The sequence below is a fragment of the Bombus fervidus genome, chromosome 15, assembly GCF_041682495.2.
Source record: "Bombus fervidus isolate BK054 chromosome 15, iyBomFerv1, whole genome shotgun sequence".
In the NCBI taxonomy this organism is placed as follows: Eukaryota; Metazoa; Arthropoda; class Insecta; order Hymenoptera; family Apidae; genus Bombus; species Bombus fervidus.
In genome coordinates, this window is record NC_091531.1 from 3,947,183 (window position 1) to 3,967,682 (window position 20,500).

The window sequence follows — 20,500 nt, forward strand, 5'->3', positions numbered from 1 at the left end:
CACTTCTTATATTCGTTGCTTCGTGTAAGAAGGAATGATCTAAAAAATACAGTGTCTAAAAAATATTCTAGAATATCAACTATTTACTATTTATTGTAGCGTGAAAATACGTAAACAATTTCTTCCTAACAATAACCGTTTAATCTTATAATGAACTTTTAATAGAACAATTGTCTCATTTTCACAAATTATGCTGATACCTGTGAAAAGAAGAAAAATTATATTGGTATCGCTCCGTTAATTATAAAAATAATTCGAGTGACCGAGTAACACATATTAGCACGTCTTGTGTCGGTGACGTAAAAATACGTCTCTTTCGTGTTATCGTTTAACCGTCGCATCGGTTCTTTAAATGTACTTTTAACAACTGTTATATCTAATAATAACTATCCTGCGCAGTTCAGACGTTACTTTTCGAAATATCTGCTCTCTCTCTCTCTCTCTCTCTCTCTCTCTCTCTCTCTCTCGCTTTCTCTCTTATTAATTACTATTTTATAAAGTTTGGGAACAGTTCGTCTTAGTAATTCTCGCGATTGTCCCCGTTGTATTCCTTTCTGCACACTTTGTAATATCTCTCATAGGGGTTCTTTGGCTGTTGAGCAACGCCGTCTTACTCCTTGTCTTCGTTTCACATAACGGTGAAGTATATCTATACGGCGACACACTTGTTTCAGTCTCGTCGACTGTCTCTATTGTTTTGCAATTTCGAAAATTAACGAAGACTACAATGGGCAAATATATACGCGACAATACACGTCTCTTGGCCATAGACAAGGGATGTCTCTGTTTTAAATCAATATGCGATCGTAATTGTTGTAATTTTTTAGGGCTTCCATGGTGTTTTTTTTATTAGTACGCCGCGCTTTGTACCGACGTCTTTTTCAGAACCGCGCTGAGCAACTGGAATGTTCACGAAACACGTCGGAACAGAACGCGACCTACTGATAAGAGCACGATTAAAGATAAAAATTTGAGATCTAAAGGGAGGCTTTGTTTAAGAATGAGCGAATTCTTGCGCGTAAAGGAGGGCCGGGTGGGACGCGGTTAGGGTGGATCTCCATGTGCAGCAACCTCCACGTGGTAAAGCCCGGGCAATCGTTATTATTTGTTATACAATTACTAATCGCATCGCTACGTTATACAATTACGAATTATATAGAAAATAATGCCAGCTAATTGGCTGCGATTATGCTTTTATGTAATTGAAGGATTTATTAAGCTGTTGACAAGACTACCATCGATGCCTGTTATTTTTTTGTTTTTCATAATTAGTTTTTCTTTGCTAATGTGTAATGAAACAATGCCTTTTGAATGTTGTAGAAGCATAGAATTCTACATTTCTAATGTAAATCATTCTGGTCATCTATATAACGTTTAAGCGCTAACGTAGCTTAGTTATCATGGAAAATTTGAAAGTGCAAAATTGCGTAGAACGCGCATAGTATGAAAAGTTATGTGAAATATCGAAAGCGAAGTACCCGCCGTAATTTTTGATCCAGCGATACAAATTACTATGTAAGTTCCATTTCTTTAGTCCTTTTCGTAAAAATATAAAATTACAAAAAAGTCAGTCTAGTTGTTGTACGTAGATATGAAATTTTAAACCTTAGTTTCGTCCGCCACTGTAGCTTATACATGGTGGGAATTTTTCTGATCGCGTTATACGAGCATCGCGTTATACGGAGTTCTACTGTACTAGCTAAGGACCAACGTCCCATACGTATGAATGGGCAGAGCTGAACACGGTGAGACTCATGCGCGCGCTTCGAAAATCAAAATCAATGTGGTCCTCCCCTCAGAAACTCCACACCGGCCTTGCTCCGATTGCCCACGCCCTTTAGTGTGCCTCGTACTTCCGTCGCGGACGCATCCCTCGTGCAATCATCGTCGTCTTTGCGTCCTCCTCTCTCCCTCACTCTGCTCCTTCTCTCTCTCTCTCTTTCTCTCTCTATCTTCGCTTTACTTACTCACTTACTCTTTATTACCCCCACTCCACATTCGCTTACTCTGTTTCTCTCTAGCTTTCTCCTCCCCCCCACTCTCTAACTCCCCCTCTCTCGTTCTCTATCTTTCTCTTCTGTTTCTTTCTTACTTATTCGCTCACTTACTCTTTCTCACGCATCTACACGTACGCGGGTACATTATATAACATACACGCGGTCTGTCCTCTCTTGATCCGTGTGCCTGCTTGTTGTGTTGTCTATCTCCCTCGGGTTTAGGTTCGGGTTCGAGCGAATCAAAATAACGAAGCTGTATGCGATGATGATCGGCGGCAACGAAATATAAGAGAGAAAAGAAATATGTATATACGAGAGAGGAAAGGGTAGTGGTAAACTCGCTAAAACATCGGATCTTCTGGTGCTCGCAATTATATCAGAATATAGTCGTACCGATGCACGCGAGATTCCTCGTCCCGCCTCTTTCCACACCGATGCTGGATACCAGTGATTTAAATTATGTGTGAATCGTCCGGTTTGTGGATTTTTCGGTCTCGCCCTCGAATTTCTTGTGTCAGTGAAGTTCCAATTTCTTTGTTTTTTTTCACGTCTTTCCCGTTTTTTTCGCGACGATAACCTACATCGAGACTGTCCTTTCGTTGGTTTTTGCTTTTTTGTAAATAGACTGCGGATTTTCACGCATTTCTGCGAAATTTGGAGGTGCGAAATGCACACATATGCGAAAACATATAGAATATTCAAAATAGAGCGTTTTGTAGATGAAACAAATTTTTATTCAAGTTCCATTCCTTTAGTTACATTCGTAAAAATATAAAAATGTACAAAAATCCGCAGTCCACTCGTAAATATTGCCGGATCTTTTTGTTATCGTGATGTTTTCCTCGAAAAGTGGTCGTTCTCGGCCGATAAACAATTCGCTCGGTCCTTATCGATCGAGATATTAGATTTTCGTGGCTCTCTTTTGTATCTTTCGAAAATTTCGGCTGTTCCTTCGAGATCGTGGCCCAGCCTTTTCGAAGGCCCGACCCACCTTCTCGATTGGAAAAAAAGTACTTGTCGGTCCGCCTTTAGCTTTTGTTTTCGCCGAGAAAACAATTCGATTAACCTGTGTCTTTTTCGCCAACCTGTGTCATTGGGCCTCCTACCACGCCTAACGGTTCGTCATTCAAATTCTAATGTCTATTCAGTGAATATCGCGCGTTTCGGCAGTTTTCATTACGTCGGTTAATCGGTATGAAACCTCAAACGCGAAAATATGTAACATGATGAACATAAAGAAAGAACAAAATCAAAAGTGTGTTGTATGGTTAAGGAACCGATGAATTTTGTCCAAGTGGCTGACTGTTATGTGTAAACACGGCGAACAAGGTAAAAAGTGTTTGAAAATCATTGTTAATATATTTTCATGGTGTTGTTAATAGCGATGTTTTGATGTATTAATTCATGAGATTATAAAAGTGAATGTTGATGTCTACGTTTGGTTATTTTATATCGTCGATGTTCCTTTTATGTTTGAAATAGCAATTATTATGGGTTACTATTTTTGTTGTTGATCTTTTCCATATTCGCCATTAGTATCGTTAATGGTGAAAATAAAGTTATAACATTTAAACCTCTTTGTTCGTTTTCATGTCTACGAATTGACATTTCTTCCGTTAGATTTGATGTAATAATTATTAGGGGTTAGTATTTTTGTTGTTGATATTTTCATCGCCATTGGTATCGTTGATGGCGCCACTGTTCGTATTGTCCCCATTATTCTTATTTTTCATAATATAAAACTGTAATATTATTTTCCTTCGGTATTTTTATTTTAGCTTTTTAATTACATATTTATACAATGGTGCTTCGTTAGCGTTTATATTGGCGAATAAGAAAAATTTGTTTGCAATTTCAACTATAATACATTCAATATTGGAGATAAAACATATTTTTACAGACCATAATAGATCGTTAATTATGTATAATGTAAATTAAGCCTCTTGTATTGTGTTAATTTTTATTTTCTCGTGAAATATGACGCTTTTTAATTTGAATGAAACAATATAGAATTTTTCGATTTGCAATTTCTATCTTTCTCATTTATTGTTTATTCCGTTGTCTCCTCTTTCTCTTGCAGACATCAAAGATCTTTTTGTGACTTCGTAGCGTTTGTACATTTTACCGTTGTCTTTTCACCGCTCTCCTTCGTTGTTCTTAACGTTATTTCCGCGAGCCATTGTTTTCAATTTACTCTTTATTCCTTAATGTTGCACTGCTTGCGATCGAACTTTTATATCGACATGTTTTTGTAACCGTATTATTTTATTCAATGGGCTTTATCAAAACACATTATTAACATTTTCAATAAATGTTTACTATTCACGACTATTACTTCAGAAATGTTCTCTGCGTTAAACAATTTATAACTAGAATTTTAAAATTTTAGAATTTTCATAGGTGATTTATTTATTTTTTGACATTTTTATTTCGATAATGACGTCGAATTTGTATGTTGTTATAACAAAGTGAGAACTGTTTTTAATGTTATATAATTAATTTGCTTTCAATCAAATCATACGTTTTATGTAACTAGAATTTCAACATAATTTCCTATCATAGAACGATTTGCTTTTTATTTTTTCTCCGTTATTAATTAATTCCCTCTAGTACGATTGAATTAGTATTATCAGTGAAATTTGACAAGTCACAAATTACAAATTATTAATCTCAATAATTCTTTAGTATAACGACAGTTATAACGATTAGGTAATTAGTTTATTGGATGTAAAATTGTAAATTTATAAAGAAAATTGATGAGTAATTTCAAATGTTATTCAATGAAAAGAGAATTTACATTTTTCTACTAAATATATACATCCCAGACTTAAAGTTATTTTACTTTATTTTAATTTATCTCGGAGAATGAATATTAGAAGCGAATAATTTCAAATCTTTGACAAACTTATCGAAGCTTACATATACTTTTTAAAATTATAGTTATTCTACTACATTTTCCTAAATCGTATTTTATTTTATTCGCTTAATTCGTATTTTATTTTATCTGCTTTCAAAGGGTGAATATCAAAAGCGATACGAAATTTCTGAGCGATTTTATAAGTTGGATTTCTTTACGTACGATTTGAACTATTCCAGAACGAGAAAATCGACTAACGTATAACAGGTATACCTGCTCAGTTGGAAGCATTTTCGAATAAAACGTACGTCGACATAATAGAAAACGCTTGTTACTATTAATGTGACTGGTATTCACGTGCATTTCGGTTTAAATATGTATATGGTCGGTGATGCCGGAAACGGTTAAGCGTTTATTTCCAATGCGCGACATATTTCCCTGTGAATTCGCTCCTTTCGTTTTTTCTTATTCTTATTTTCATTTTCGCCTCCGTACATTTTTTTTTTTTAATATGCGATATGCGATATGCGATATGCAATTTTCTCCTCGCAATTGCAGCCAATTGTTTGCGATTTTGCATTCAGTGCTGTTTCTATGCGTGATTATTAAACTGATTTCTATGCGCGGTATACACTGTAAAGGTGTTAGATTACAGATATAGATATCTACGTTATTGGCCTTTTAATGGCAACTGAGTATCGTTTTAAGAAACGATTTTAGGTGTTGTATTACGAAGGTTAAATTGCTGTTGTTTCCTTGCGATCTTTCTACTGGCATAGATCTTTTTTACAATTTTTCAATCGAATTGCAATTTAGGTAACGTACACAGGTACACGTACAGGGTGTCCGTGTTCTTACGAATCTGGGTTCTTTTGGTAACTGATTAATTTTTGGGAGAAATGAGAGGGAAATAAATTTTATTCAAAAATCAAATTTCCGTTTCAAGCCTGTGAATTTTAGTTGTATCTTCAAAAATCCAAATTTCCATAAACACACGCAGTGTGCTCGTCAATTACACCGAAACAAGTATAAATCTCGGCCCGGTTTATTTTATATTTTACTTTGGAACAGCTAAAATCCACCGTGATTTAAACAGAGGTTAAAACAATTATCCATAAAGTTAAATACACGGCAATAAAGAAAAACTTATCTCTAAGCATTTTAATATATTTTTTTAAATAGCACGAATTACAAGGCATAGTTGCGGAGTAGCAGGGCTGTAATGCTAGATATTAAAAAAAAAAAAAAAAAAAAAAGAAGAGATCAAGTTATCAAGATCATACGGTATTCTCGGTTAGCGTACGAGTACAATCAGGATTCTCTTTAATTATTCTGTATCTAATATAGCCGGGAGAACAGGGCGTAATTGCGAGAGCAGGCTTTTTTGTATTTTTAGCAGTTTTCTATATAGGTATCTATAAATGTTGGTTAGCCTTTCTCTCCTATGTGTGCGTTTTGTATCGCTGATCTATATTGGTCTCGGCCATATATAGAACTATTTTCGTTTACAGCAAATATAGAGCATGAAAACATTTCAGTGAAAATATTTTATGCGCAACGTGATTCCCTCATGGTTTCTGGTGGCCATTTGCAGCGGCTGGCATTAATATTCGGACACCGTGCGTATTTTTGTTTCTTTCAATTTCCTACAAACGTATAATACAAATAGAGGGCAGTTGCAACTTTCCAGATATATTTAAGTAACTTCAAATATATATTTCAATAATTTTCAATGTATTTAACCAGTAAACCGTTTTTGACAAGTATAGCCATCATAAAGAAATGGCAATATTTTGTGCTATGACGAGTATACTCGTCATGCGTTAAAAGTAGTTACAGTTTGCTGTCCAAATTGCAATTTTAGCGAAGACTAAAATATATTCGTAAATTTCGACGTTTTGAATATTCGAAGGCCAAGACGAAATAAAACGAACAAATAGAAAGATATAAATAATTATTATGAAAAAACTATATGTATAGTGTATATAGTGACACATTTCAGGCACACACTTTTCAAAGACCTCGAAACAGCTAACTGGTTAAGTGATTATGAAAGCGAACGCTGAAGAGGACGTAAGAAGACCCCGCTGCTTCATACAGAGTGCAATGAAAATTAGAGCGTTTTGCCTAGAGTAAGACAGCATTCCTTCGTTCAGGACGATGTGACATTAACTACTATTAATAAGGATAGAAATAATACTCAAATGGATAGTACAAACCAACGTCGTATCAAAGAAATATTGTTACTTAGGTGCACATCTCGCTAATTAACTTATATATCGTTACTTATTTAATTTTCTTATTTATCTTTCTAACTCGTTTGTTACCTAAGGCTTGTAATGGCCGATAACCTAACGTAACAGTAAGGATAATGATAAAAGTAATTGTAAAGATATAGGAAGAATTCGGAAATACAAATAATTTACTTTATTCAGCACACAACAGTTATACATATATCTTAGACTCTAAAGACCTCGTAAACTTTCTCGCACGCACGCTTGTTGTCAACCGACTCTTTCAGATGCTTCTAAACGACTGCCAATCGTCTTTTGTCCCAACTAAGGCCTGAACGCCCTCTGACGCTTACACACGCATTCACATGTACAGTGTAAATGTATCATCTTCCTAACAGTAATAAATATTATAAAGTATTAATAATAAAGTATTATCACACTAAACTCAGAGATCAGCATATTTTATGATTGGGAATAAGAAAAGAACGTTATATAAATATATAATTATCGTAATGGTCGTAAATGGCTTGCTACAAAATTGTAACAAGAATAACAAAATTACGAACGATCGATTTCCTATTTGATTCTGCATGGAGACGATGTCGATTTTGTATTTGCAAGAACTTTGAGCATGAAGTTCGGTAGACGTGACCAATCGATCAAACGAGAATCCAGTCATTTATAATTTTTCCTTATTTTTGTTATACCCTACATTTATACAACATTTTTTCCTTATTTTTAATCGTAGAATATACCGACGCCGCGTTTAGAGGGATAAAAATGAAACAGCCTGTATAAATAGTTAGGAGAGAGGAAACTCACGATAAAATATTTTATATCTGAAACAGCTTCTTTTAAGGATTCTGCGCTGTAACGATTGTGGAACAAGTTGAAGTAGACGATTCCAAACTATCGGCTAATAATAATCTGTTACAGAAACTGGATGGAACATATTTTTGTACCAACTCATTTCTTACACCGACCAGCTCTCTATGTAATCGCCAAGTTTCCTCATTAAACTCCCCGATATATACCGTGAAATGGGCAGAACGATTAAATAAAAAAAAGTTACTCCGTACAAGCATAAACTCGTCTGTGTTCCTAAAGGATTGATACGAGACAGGCTGTGGAACGAACGAATAACAAACAAGAAGCGATAATTCGTAATGAAAGTTGTTATTATCCGAGTAAGAATACCGAAGAAAAAAAAAAGTTTGATAATTGAAATTAGGAAGGGATGAAATTGTTGAAGCGTTTAAAGAATCCGTAATTCAAACTGGCGAGTGTCGTCGAGTTCCCGTGAGCCCTAGATTTAATAGTGCTTTCAGCGTTTTAGTTTTCGACAAAATGGAGAAGTCTAGATTTCGAGATAAAGTCTTATTTTCTCGAGTAACTTTCATCTCCCGATCTTTGCAAACCTTTCATTTTGCACATAGAGTGTTGGAAAAATGCATTGAAATATATTCAGGTGATTTAACGATTTAATTTGTATTAACCAGTTAGCTGTCGCCACCTGTTTGAGAAGTGTGTACCTAAATTGTATCGCAAAAGATAAGCGATGACGAGTATACTCGTAAAACACAGAGTATGTGTGGCTGTTATAATGTTAGGTTAGAATTAAGTTGCAATGAAATGATTTTTATTTTTTAATTTTATTAGTGCAGTTTATTGCAGTTACTAAATTTCAATTTAAACAGTAAATTGTAACTACTTTTTATATGGTAAATGGTAAAATAATTACCAGAAGCGATAATCGTCTCGTTATACGAAAATTAAAAGAAAAGAAAGACAGATAAATTCGTGTTTACGTGTATTATTATCCGAGGATTTTTACGAAAAGAATCTTTCACAACAGAAATTCGTTCGTTTGACTATCGAACGCGCGCTCATATTTTCTACGCTTTTACGTTAAAACGAATTAGCAGCAGTGCTCCGTGCAGTGGTTGATTTAATTCGAGCATCACTCTCGTTATAATTTCTATTAAACGCTCTTTTCTTTTTTCTTTTTTTTTTTTTTTTCGAGATTAAATTGACGAAGTAGAAAAGGCTTGGCTTTCTGAAACTTCTTTCAGTACAAGTTTTGCGACCAGATATTCATTCAAAGATTCGCAAAATTCCTTTGCTCGGGCGGAGGTTCCACCGAGAGAGAAAAGTGCAGCTTTAATTGTAACGGTGATTCAAAAATCTCCGATCGAGTCATAGAATTCGCAGTAAATCCTGTTCTCCGAACTGAAACGAGCTTTGACGAATGACTGTTTAATTTTCGTTTAAATAGAAGACGAACGAGGCACCAGCATGGTTAAATTAGAGATGATTTAAAAAAAGAAAAAAGTAAGAGGTTTTGAAACATTCAAACGCGAAATGTGTACCACGGTATACGCTATGTAAATATCGATCAATTCTACGCGTGAAATGTGCACGTTTGCGATAGAGATCGTACTAGGCTTTCAGTCTCCATACGATAATCAAATAATAATAATGTTGAGAATTGTGGATCTTAATTGCTGAAATAAAAGTAAAGGAACACTAAGGTTATACTTAGAATAAATATTAAAATAGTTTTAGATTTATTTGATAAACGATTTCCAGGATATTCGTCGATATACATTTGCACGCTTCTCAGCATTCTCTTTGTCTCGCCATCTTCCGTACCACACTGCCAACGGACAGTTACATTCATCTGTTTTTCGAGACGCAACGCCACACATACTTCCACATACTCATATTCACATACGTGTGTCACTGCTACGCGGCCAATCTAGTCTAGCATACAAAATTATACGTATCTCAATAGATAATATCAATTAATCCTAGATTTGGATTTTGGAAATTAACACAATCTTCTAATGTTGAGATTGATTACTTTTATAAATGTTAGATACGTAGTAATATTAGTCGACCATCAGGAGGCAAATTGTCTAAAATTATAGTAGAAATTGATTTGACCGAACGTGGTGTTTTGGAATTTTATTAACAAAAAATTCCATTGCTTGCAAAGTTAGAATAGCCGTCGATCAATTTGTTGTTGCGAATGGCAATTTTCCAAGCAACAAACGTAATTGATCAAACATCCGTTCGCAACGTTTACGATATCTTCTGAAAGTTGAAAAACTGTGTTCGTTTGATAGTGGAAACGTAATTTCGAAATGTTGCAATGATATTTCGTGCCTGGTGTTTTAGTTATTTTTTTTTTTTTTTTTTTTCAATATGAGCTTCACGGGGACCTGATTGAATTAGAGAGTTTCCAGATTTCAGATACACTTGTTAGGTCCGATCGTTAAACCAATTTGTGGAGCTTTGACTTGGTTCGCGTTTCGCCAGTCGTTAGTACGATTTAGTCGAATGTATATTTGCACGTTCTATCGTATTATTAGTTATTCTAATTATCGTCTCGTTTTGTTTGCTATTAAATACTAGTACGAGTAGGAAAAATTTGAACTTTCTATGCAGGATAACTTTGTTGCTCGATAACATGTACATTTAATATATTAATGTAACATGTTGCATGTGCAGATAAATATTTAACAGAGCAGGTTGTGTAAGTTTACGATCTCTGAATAGCAAGTTATACGGAATCGAATGTAATTTAACATGAGTTGCGCCGAACATGTTAATAATACTGTTAAGGTTAATAATAATGTTAACACTTTACTGACCGCTACCAGTTCTACAGCATACGCACGTCTGACCGGTAACTCAAGCGCAGATTCTCTCTGGCGCTGGCTCTGTTTCGGTTTAGACTCCCCAATACCATTCTTTTTGTTCATCGCGAACGGTAAGTTTTTCAAATTGGTATAAAATTGTGAGAGCTTACAAAGCAACGCTACTGACGCAAGGTATCTTAGTACTAAATAACAAATTACTGCTCAAATAATGAGAAACAAAAAACTGATTAATAGACTATCGGTCGGTAAGCATCGGCAACAGAAAGTTGATTAATAAGCTATCGGTCGGTAAGCGTCGGAGATAAAAAAATCGATTAATCGGCCATCGGTCGGTAAAGTGTTAATAATACTTCTGAAGGAAATTATATGGATCAGTTAGTGAATTAATTGGTCGAGTATCAAAAAATACGTAGTAATTGACATTTGTGGAAATAGAGTAGAGAAGAAGAAGACAAATCGGTATAATTTCTCTGGGTAATATTAATTATTATACTAGCACGGATAAAACTGGCAGAAAGAAAAGACTAGAAAATCAAGAGAGTAAGTGAAGTATCATAATATATGAATGAAGAAGTACTATGTCAAATATATGACAGGAGAAAGCCAAAATTAGTCGATCACGTCTTAAAAGACTAGCCAAAATGTAGATGAAAAATGTACATAAATAAAGACAACTGGAAAATTATAAAAGCAAACATTAAAGAGGATGTAAAACGACTCCGTTGCAACGTATAAGGTGCAATGAAAATTAGACCAATGTATTATTTAATTATTAGTAACAAGGATAATAAGGCTCAAAGGAATAGTACAAATCAACGTTGTATAAAAGAAAGATTGTTACTTATACAAGTATCTAATCTATATATACTTTGTATGTATATGTATACTTTTGTAATTCTTCTACTTAAATTACTCTTGGAAGGCGAATTTATAGCTTTTAGAGTTTTCCAAGCTTTTCACAGGAATGGTATAAAAATCTAACGATTAGCCCTTATATAGAGGCCTTTGGAAAATCAATTGTCTATTGTCTGTTGAAAGAGAGAGAAAGAGGGAGAGAGGGGGAGAGAGATGGAGAGAGAGAGAAGAAAAGAATATTTTACAACAAAGAACAAGTATTCTTAAGAAGAAAAATTCTTTGATAGGGAAGAATCGAGGACTTTCCAAAATAAAATCACATATGCTTGCTAGGGAAGCTTTTTTAATTGTGAAGACAAATCCAGTAGCGATGAAACGTAAATAATTAGGCAATGGAACGAAGAAGACTTCTCGTATAAAATTTCGTAAGAATTTTTATTGGCTTAAGACAAATTCTGATACTGTTACGTCTTTTTACCTCGCGTCGAAAGAAGAAGCGAACTTTGAATCTCGTGGTCTGACCGAATAACGCTTATACTACTGGCTTACTCAACCATTCTCCTCTCACTTCGTTCTTATTTTACTTTTATTGCTGTCACTCGTGCTACTTTTCCAACTTTATAACGATTTGAAAAGCAATCTGGGAAATTGATGATACGAAGAAAATTCCGAAGATTATCTTTCTGGAGAAGAAGCTCTGTTTTCGTTGCAATTTTCGTTCTTTATCTTTGTTAACGTTTTATTAAATAAAATATGTCACGCGAGAAATACTATGTGGCAATGAATGTTGTTTTCAAAATAATCGGGACAGCAATATCGGAAATATTTCATTGCATGAAAATCGAGAATATTTATTTCCCCTAAATATAAAATATTCTCTTATCTTCCTGAAAAATAGAATATTTTTATCTTCGTAAAACCTGATGTTTCATTCACTTTCGAAAAGTACGAAACACGATATTTCCTTCGATCATATATTTTTGTTTGTTCGAAGGGAGTTCGAAATATTTTATTTTATAAAAGTTACGAATATTTATTTATTTTACTTAAAAATAAAATACTTCGATCTCTGCTATATTTTCAGTTTTTTATTCAAATCAGTTCACATGGAAGAAACACCTAAGGGGGAAAATTAAAGATTCGCGAGAGGAATATATGCGATAACACAGCTACGATACCATAACGATAACTGAGAATTTATGTAGTATGTTCGGTGACAAAGATTTGGCCGCCAAGGCTTCATTCTCAACAACGAATTACGCAGGAAATGGTTCGACTGTTACGATCCTATCACGTTTCACGGCTTTTATCACACATATCGTATATCTGAGGTGTAAAATTTTCCCTCCCGTTATTCGTTTCACCTCTCTTTCTATTTTATTTACATCTTTAATCTTAATAATAAATAATACGATTACAGTAGAACGTCCGTTAGATGAATTAATCGGCTGAATTAATAAAATATTAATTTGATTTAATATTTAACACATTCGAAACTGATGGCAAAGTATACGTATTAGGACTCGCGATTAGTGTTTCAAGACTATCATGACTATCAAGACTTTCAGAACTTCCAATATTTCCAAGACTATCAACGCTTCCAAAATTATCAAGATTTCTAAGACTATAAGACTATCAAGGCTTTCAAGATTATCAAGGTAATTAAGATTTTCAAGACTTAAAAGACTATGAAGACTTTCAGAACTTCCAATATTTCCAAGACATTTGGGATTCCCAAGATTATCAAAGACTTTCAAGACTATCGAGACTTGCAAGACTCTCAAGACTTTCAGGATTATCAAGGTAATTAAGACTTTCAAGACTTCCACATGAAGACTTTCAGATCTTCCAATATTTCCAAGACATTTGGGATTCCCAAGTTTATCAAAGACTTTCAAGACTATCGAGACTTGCAAGACTCTCAAGACTTTCAGGATTATCAAGGTAATTAAGATTTTCAAGACTTCCACATGAAGACTTTCAGAACTTCCAATATTTCCAAGACTTTCAGAACTTCCAATATTTTCAAGACTTTCAGAACTTCCAATATTTTCAAGACTCAGAACTTCCAATATTTTCAAGACTTTCAGAACTTCCAATATTTCCAAGACTTTCAGAACTTCCGATATTTTCAAGACTTTCAGAACTTCCAATATTTCCAAGACTTTCAGAACTTGCAATATTTTCAAGACGTTTGGGATTCCCAAGATTATCAAGACTATCAAGACTATCAAGACTTTCAGGATTATCAAGGTAATTAAGATTTCCAAGACTTCCAAGACCACGAAGACTTTCAGAACTTCCAATATTTTCAAGACTTTCAGAACTTCCAATATTTTCAAGACTTTCAGAACTTCCGATATTTTCAAGACTTTCAGAACTTCCAATATTTCCAAGACTTTCAGAACTTCCGATATTTCCAAGACTTTCAGAACTTGCAATATTTTCAAGACGTTTGGGATTCCCAAGATTATCAAGACTATCAAGACTATCAAGACTTTCAGGATTATCAAGGTAATTAAGATTTCCAAGACTTCCAAGACCACGAAGACTTTCAGAACTTCCAATATTTTCAAGACTTTCAGAACTTCCAATATTTTCAAGACTTTCAGAACTTCCGATATTTTCAAGACTTTCAGAACTTCCAATATTTCCAAGACTTTCAGAACTTCCGATATTTTCAAGACTTTCAGAACTTCCAATATTTCCAAGACTTTCAGAACTTGCAATATTTTCAAGACGTTTGGAATTCCCAAGATTATCAAGACTATCAAGACTATCAAGACTTCCAAGACTCTCAAGACTTTCAGGATTATCAAGGTAATTAAGATTTCCAAGACTTCCAAGATCACGAAGACTTTCAGAACTACCAATATTTCCAAGACTTTCGGGACTTCCAAGATTATCAAGACTTTCAAGACTATCAAGACTTCCAAGACTCTCAAGACTTTCAGGATGATCAAGGTAATTAAGATTTTCAAGACTTCCAAGACTATCAAGACTTTTAAGATTATCAAGATTATTAAGACTTTCAAGACTTTCAAGAGTTCTTCAAATAGTTCCAAATATTTAGGCGTTGTATTAGGTTGTCCGAAAAGTGTCTTTCTTTTACAGACACGTCTTTTACAACGACTCATCTTTGTACAAACATGAAACCTAATCTGTCGAACGTTGTAATCTTTATCTTGATAGAACAAAATGGATCATACGTAATTCGATAAAATAATATAAGACGGAAAATGTTGTGTATCCATTATTTTCTTATAAAATGAAAGAAACTTTTCGGACGATCTAATATATTGAGAACATCGAGCGTCCAAAGTTGCGAAAGGATTCAGGAAAGAGATCATCTCGATCCGATAATGCGTTATCGTGTGTACATGGCTTGGTAATCGGGTCGCTGTTTCTAATATCGCTCGCAAAGAAGTCAATCCGGAAAGCATTACGCAAAGACCGCGAACACGCGTTAAAATTTATAAGCTGAAGAAGCTGGGGACAATCAACGAGATTATACGAAACCTTAAATAAGAAAAAAATGTGAGCAATCTTCCTTCTGTTTTCAAGCGTGGCTGTATTGGATCTATGAAGTATTAAATCATAGTTGAAGATTTCTTGTAGACAAGGCTGTAAATAATTTGTAAATAATTACTAATAGCGTTGAAATAAAAAAATTTATATAAAAGAATGTAAACATCATTAGGCGACAGACATGCTGAACAATTCTTGCTAGGAACATTATGAAATATACTCCTGTAATAAAGATAAAAAAAAACATTTTCAAAGAATATATTCCTTATTTTTATACAAGTTATTTAGGGCCAAATAGGATCGATACTTACAGCGAATGGAATTTATAACTAAGAGCTTTGCCTTTGGGCTTTTAGTTGCATGCAAGCTCTTCTACAAGTACAATCCTTTTTCCGATGAATTTCAACTATGCTAGAGCAGAAAACTAGAGAATTTTCTGAGCCATTTGGATTATTATACACTTAAGGTCGTATAACAATCGAAGCAAAATGAAATTTTGAAAGTGCTTTTAAGCCAAACAAACTTTTCCTCTCTCTCCTAAAAAAATTCGATATTTGCCACTTACGGTGTTGTCTACAAGAAATCTTCGATTATGGTCGTAACTACGTATATGATGTAATATGATATATGATATACGATATGATATCTGAGCTGTTTGTTCGAAAATCGAAAATAAATACCACGAAACGAGATGGTACATCTTCGTTACTGCTGTCGTTCGTTTCATCCTGATTATTCCACTTCTAGGTCGTTGTTCAAAATATTTTGCGAGGTAACTTCGTTGGAAGAATGTGCTCGATTATTGTAATTCTTAGCAAATCGATAGCACTCTGTTACACTGGTCTTGTCACAATCGTTGCATCCTGTTATTCTATGTGACATTGCGATAACTTTATCTGCGTCATTTCCGCGCAAGTTCAGCTCCTTATTTTCTTCTAGCGTTTCACACGGCAAGAAAGTTCACCTCGTACACTCCTCGGCGTTTCGTTTTTCATCTACAACCAGGCATTTCCTACCATGTTACTGCACTCTCCTAAACTTGACTTTTTATGAATTCTAATTACATCTTGGTTCGTAATTATGTCCGTGGTTAGCAGAAATCCTACGGAAGTATGTGAACATTCTGCACTTGTTTATAATGTTTACGTACAATAATCGCAACATTCAGCTAACAGAACGTTCATATAACGCAGGTTCTCTACTGTGCTTTTAACATTGACTACCAGGCATGTAAATATGAAACCGGAATTTTTGTATAGAAAATGACACGTTTATTGTATGAAAATGATTAAAAATATTTTATTCGAAGTATTGGCCATCGCTAGCTATACATTTTTCCCACCTGTCTGGCAACTGGTGGATGCCACGCCAAAACAACTGTCGCTCTTTTGAGGAAAACCAGTCATCGAGCCATTTTCGTACATTTTCGTAAGAAGCGAAGTGCTGGTCAGAAAGTGCGTGTCCCATCGATGCAAATAAATAGTAATCGGACGGAGCCAAGTCTGGCGAGTAAGCCGCGTGCGAAAGTATTTCTCAATTGAACGCTTCAATCGGTTCCTTGACCGGTTTTGCTGTATGTGATGATGGTGCATTATCATGAAGCAAAATTACTTTGTGTTGCCTTTTTTGATATTCTGGTCGTTTTTCACGCAAAGCTTGATTCAAATCGATCATTTGTTGTCGGTAGCGCTCAGTATTAACGGTTTCGCCAGGTTTTAACAGCTCATAATAGATCATACCCTTCTGATCCCACCAAACACAGAGCATTGTCTTTCGTCCATAGCGATTTGGTCTTGTAGTCGATGTCGGTGGTTCGCCTGGAGCTACCCATGATCTTTCACGCTTAGGATTCTCAAAATATATCCACTTTTTATCGCCAGTCACAATTCGGTGGAGAAATGACTTTCTTTTGTATCTGGCGAGCAGCATTTCGCAAGTGGTTTTTCGGTTTTCCTGCTGTCTTTCATTCGGTTCATGTGGAACCCATTTTCCCACCTTCTGGATCTTTCCCATGGTTTTCAAACGTATGGAGACGGCTTCTCGTATCACGTTTAATTGATCAGCGAGTTGTTGTTGCGTTTGAGCGTCATCCTCATCCAACGATGCTTGCAATTCTCTGTCTTGAAACTTTTTCGGTGGTCTTCCACGTTCTTCGTTCCTCGCGTCAAAATTGCCACTTCTGAATTTTTAAACCACTCAAAGCACTGTGATTTACCAAGAGCATGCTCACCGTAAACTTCGACAAGCATTCGATGCGATTCTGTAGCAGTTTTCTTCAAATGGTAACAGAAAGTCAATGCTGTCCGCAAATCGTAGTTTCCAGGCACAAAATTCGACATGTTCAACGCTATTACAAACTATGCTGTTGTATGAAACTTGCATTGTTCTGAGTCGAAAATGTTTGTGAGATGTCACCAAAGACTTTTGGCATCAATGACGCAGTTTAGTGATAACTACATTATCAGCCAGGACCATCTATAGGCAAATTCCGGTTTCATACTTACAGACCTGTTATATCTGGCTCGGTTAATCTGGCCGATTTCAAAATTTCATTTAAAATTGTACACTCGTCGTTATTTCTTTTCATCGTTTAACTTTATCTAAATTGTGTAAATTATCCGATTAATCAATTTCTCAATTTTTGTTAATATCAGAATTTACATAAAGTTGGGTGAACAAAGGAGGTAACGATGAATGTACAATTTTAAATTAATTTTCAAAACTGGTCATTTAACCGGGCGTGGTATGGTTAGTGTTAAAATAATTATTGAAAATTGACAGAATATATTATTTAGACGATCGTCAGTCAAACAAAACATAGTTAGACATGGCGAATAAAGTTGTAAAAAGTTTGTTTGAGGTCGTTAAAGAAGTTCTTTGAGCTCAGAGAAAATACTTAAAACTTTACACAAAGGAATTCTCTTTAAAGAGCCCAGGAAAGAAATTCTTTTTTAATGTCCAGCAAAAGCTGCCTCTTTTCTCTAACTATACTTTCATCGCGTATACTTTGTCCGGTCGACTGCCACGTTGCAACACAAAATTACAGTATTGTTTCCTTCCACCGAAAACAACACTGTGTAACTTTGAAAGCTAAGCGACCAAAAACTTTTCGTTCCTCGGGAAATTACGTTTCATAATTAATTATTATAGAAACGACACATCGATCGAAAAGTGACGATCTATGGGTTGTAATAATTTTATAATTTTTAAGAGAAATCTAAAATATTAAATATGCGGTTGTTTCAAGAGGAACCAGTCAAGTCATATCGTAACGACATGATTTCAATCAAGGTTTAATTGATTTTTCTAGTATTTCTAGAATTTTTTTTTTTTTTTTTTTTTTTTAGTATTTCTTATTTTCTTCTCTTTTTGTTTTATGCGTGCGGCCGTGTGATGAATATTATACCGTGCATTGGCTGCATGTCATATCTGACGTTTCCAGGTTATACGCAACGACAGTCAGACAGACAATTACTGAAAAATTATTGATCGATGGTTCTTCCTTAATCGCTGATTGATTGTTTATTTCGTTATTAAGCCATCGCATATTATATTCTCTAGCGTTTAACCTTCCGTCTGCATACTGGCACGTTCAAGTCCATGCGGTCCTTTTTTTACGCTTTTGTGTTTTAAAAAATCTCCCCAAAATTCTTGAATACTCTTCCAAGCTTCCAGAAGATCTATCATCTAGTAATTTTTATTATTACATGTTGTATACAGGATCCTGCCGGATAACATATAAAAGCGTGCAGGACGTGACTCCCTGTAGAAAAATAAGAAAAAAGAATGTGAAACAAAATTTCTTCATTCTCCGGTTACTTTACACGAAAATCGAGTTTGAAAATTGAACGTGGTAGTTACGGACCAAATAATCGACAGGAGGTGGTTCTACGTGTAAATAAGTCAAAAATATAAAATACAATTTTTTCTCAAAACACGTTGTTTCCGAAAAAATAAATTTGAAAATTTATTATACGTGTAGTACTAGATCGATTCTTGACTAAACACGTTCAAGATTTATTCTCTTAAAGATAAAGCCTTAAACGGAAAGATTTTATTTTACATGTTTTGCTTACTTTCGCTTCTACAGCGACGCCATATTGATTGTTTACCTATACCCAGTTTACGATAATTAACCATGTTCAAGTATACTTTTCAAACTCAATTTTCTCGAAAGCTAAGCCTTCTATTATCAACTAAAATTCTATTCCATGTTTACTTTTCCATAAGAAATCACGTCATGCACGCTTCTGCGTGTTATTCGGCCGGATTCTGTATATATGTGTGTATGTGTGAGTATTTTCTAAAAAAAGCAAAAGTTGAACAGAGATACGAGAGAAATAAAAACTTACTTCAAATTAGTGGTCGAAAACGATCCCGTATTCAGATGGAGGATTAAGGAAAAGCAAGAAAAGGTTCACATGTTCAAAGGTGTAAAGTAGAGAACTCTTGATACTTGCATCTTGTTTTTGACCGCACATTTGCTAACGAATGTGTCGATGTGTGCATTCGTAACTAGCGCTCTTGCGCTATGCCTGCAGCGGTAGCTTAATGACGTTGGGGCCAATTTAATTGCATAGAATAAAAGAACACTTGTAGTCTGTGGTTGATGTTCTTTATTACGGAAGAATCGTTTACAATGTTGGTCGGTTGTTGTGTATAAGAGCTTAGAAAAAGACTACGAAAATTTCAGATGGATGTATTCGAGTAAAGACCAGCCCCCATCTGTTTGAAAGCTTCTCTAAGATTGTGAAATCTGCACGAGGAAAACACAATAGAAGTTTTTATCCGTGTACTTGATAAAAAAGCCCTTGAAATCGATAAAAATACAGATATTATAAATCCATAAAATTGCTTCGGGCCACTCTGTTATTTCTGATATTAATTTTATTGTGTATCGATTAAACGAAAGATTCGTTTATTTGGTAGCTAAATGATAAAATAATTCGATGGAGAATCACTTCCTTATTCAGGCAAATGAACGCATAATTATATTTCGAGATAACATCCGCTCAAACGAAGTGATATATTATTTTAATAAACATTTTCCAGGTCGGCCCATTCTTCCACCTGTACGTTCACATTCCTTTGTTCTTCTCTCTGTCTCTATCTTCAAAACATTTCTCTCACTCAGTCCGGACTGCTGGATTTTATTGAGATAAAAGAGTACAAAGCTCCGATGACTTTCAACACACATTTTATCGCACGTCCCTTCGCTATAACTGCACCCGCGTGTACATGTTACGTGTCTCGTCCTCGAGAAGGAAGGAACTCGCACGCTTTTAGGGGAAAAACAATAAAAACAAATCATTCGTGCCAACTCTCGCGAAAAGGAACTAACATTACGGTACAGTAAAGTTGTCG

At 34.9% G+C, this 20,500-nt stretch overlaps 1 protein-coding gene across 10 annotated transcripts in view; it reads left to right on the forward strand.

The window, feature by feature from the left end:
• The first annotated feature begins 1,845 nt into the window (after positions 1-1,845).
• Positions 1,846-20,500, forward strand: part of Machr-a (muscarinic Acetylcholine Receptor, A-type) — a 43,093-nt gene continuing 24,438 nt past the window's right edge. For 4 of the 10 annotated variants that reach the window (XM_072018244.1, XM_072018245.1, XM_072018246.1 and 1 more), the window contains exons 1-2: positions 1,846-2,510; positions 3,146-3,326. The gene's annotated coding sequence lies outside the window, so the exon portion shown is untranslated. Of the gene's footprint in view, positions 2,511-3,029; positions 3,327-20,500 lie in introns of all 10 variants that reach the window. The other 6 variants (XM_072018248.1, XM_072018243.1, XM_072018250.1 and 3 more) reach the window with 6 other exon arrangements.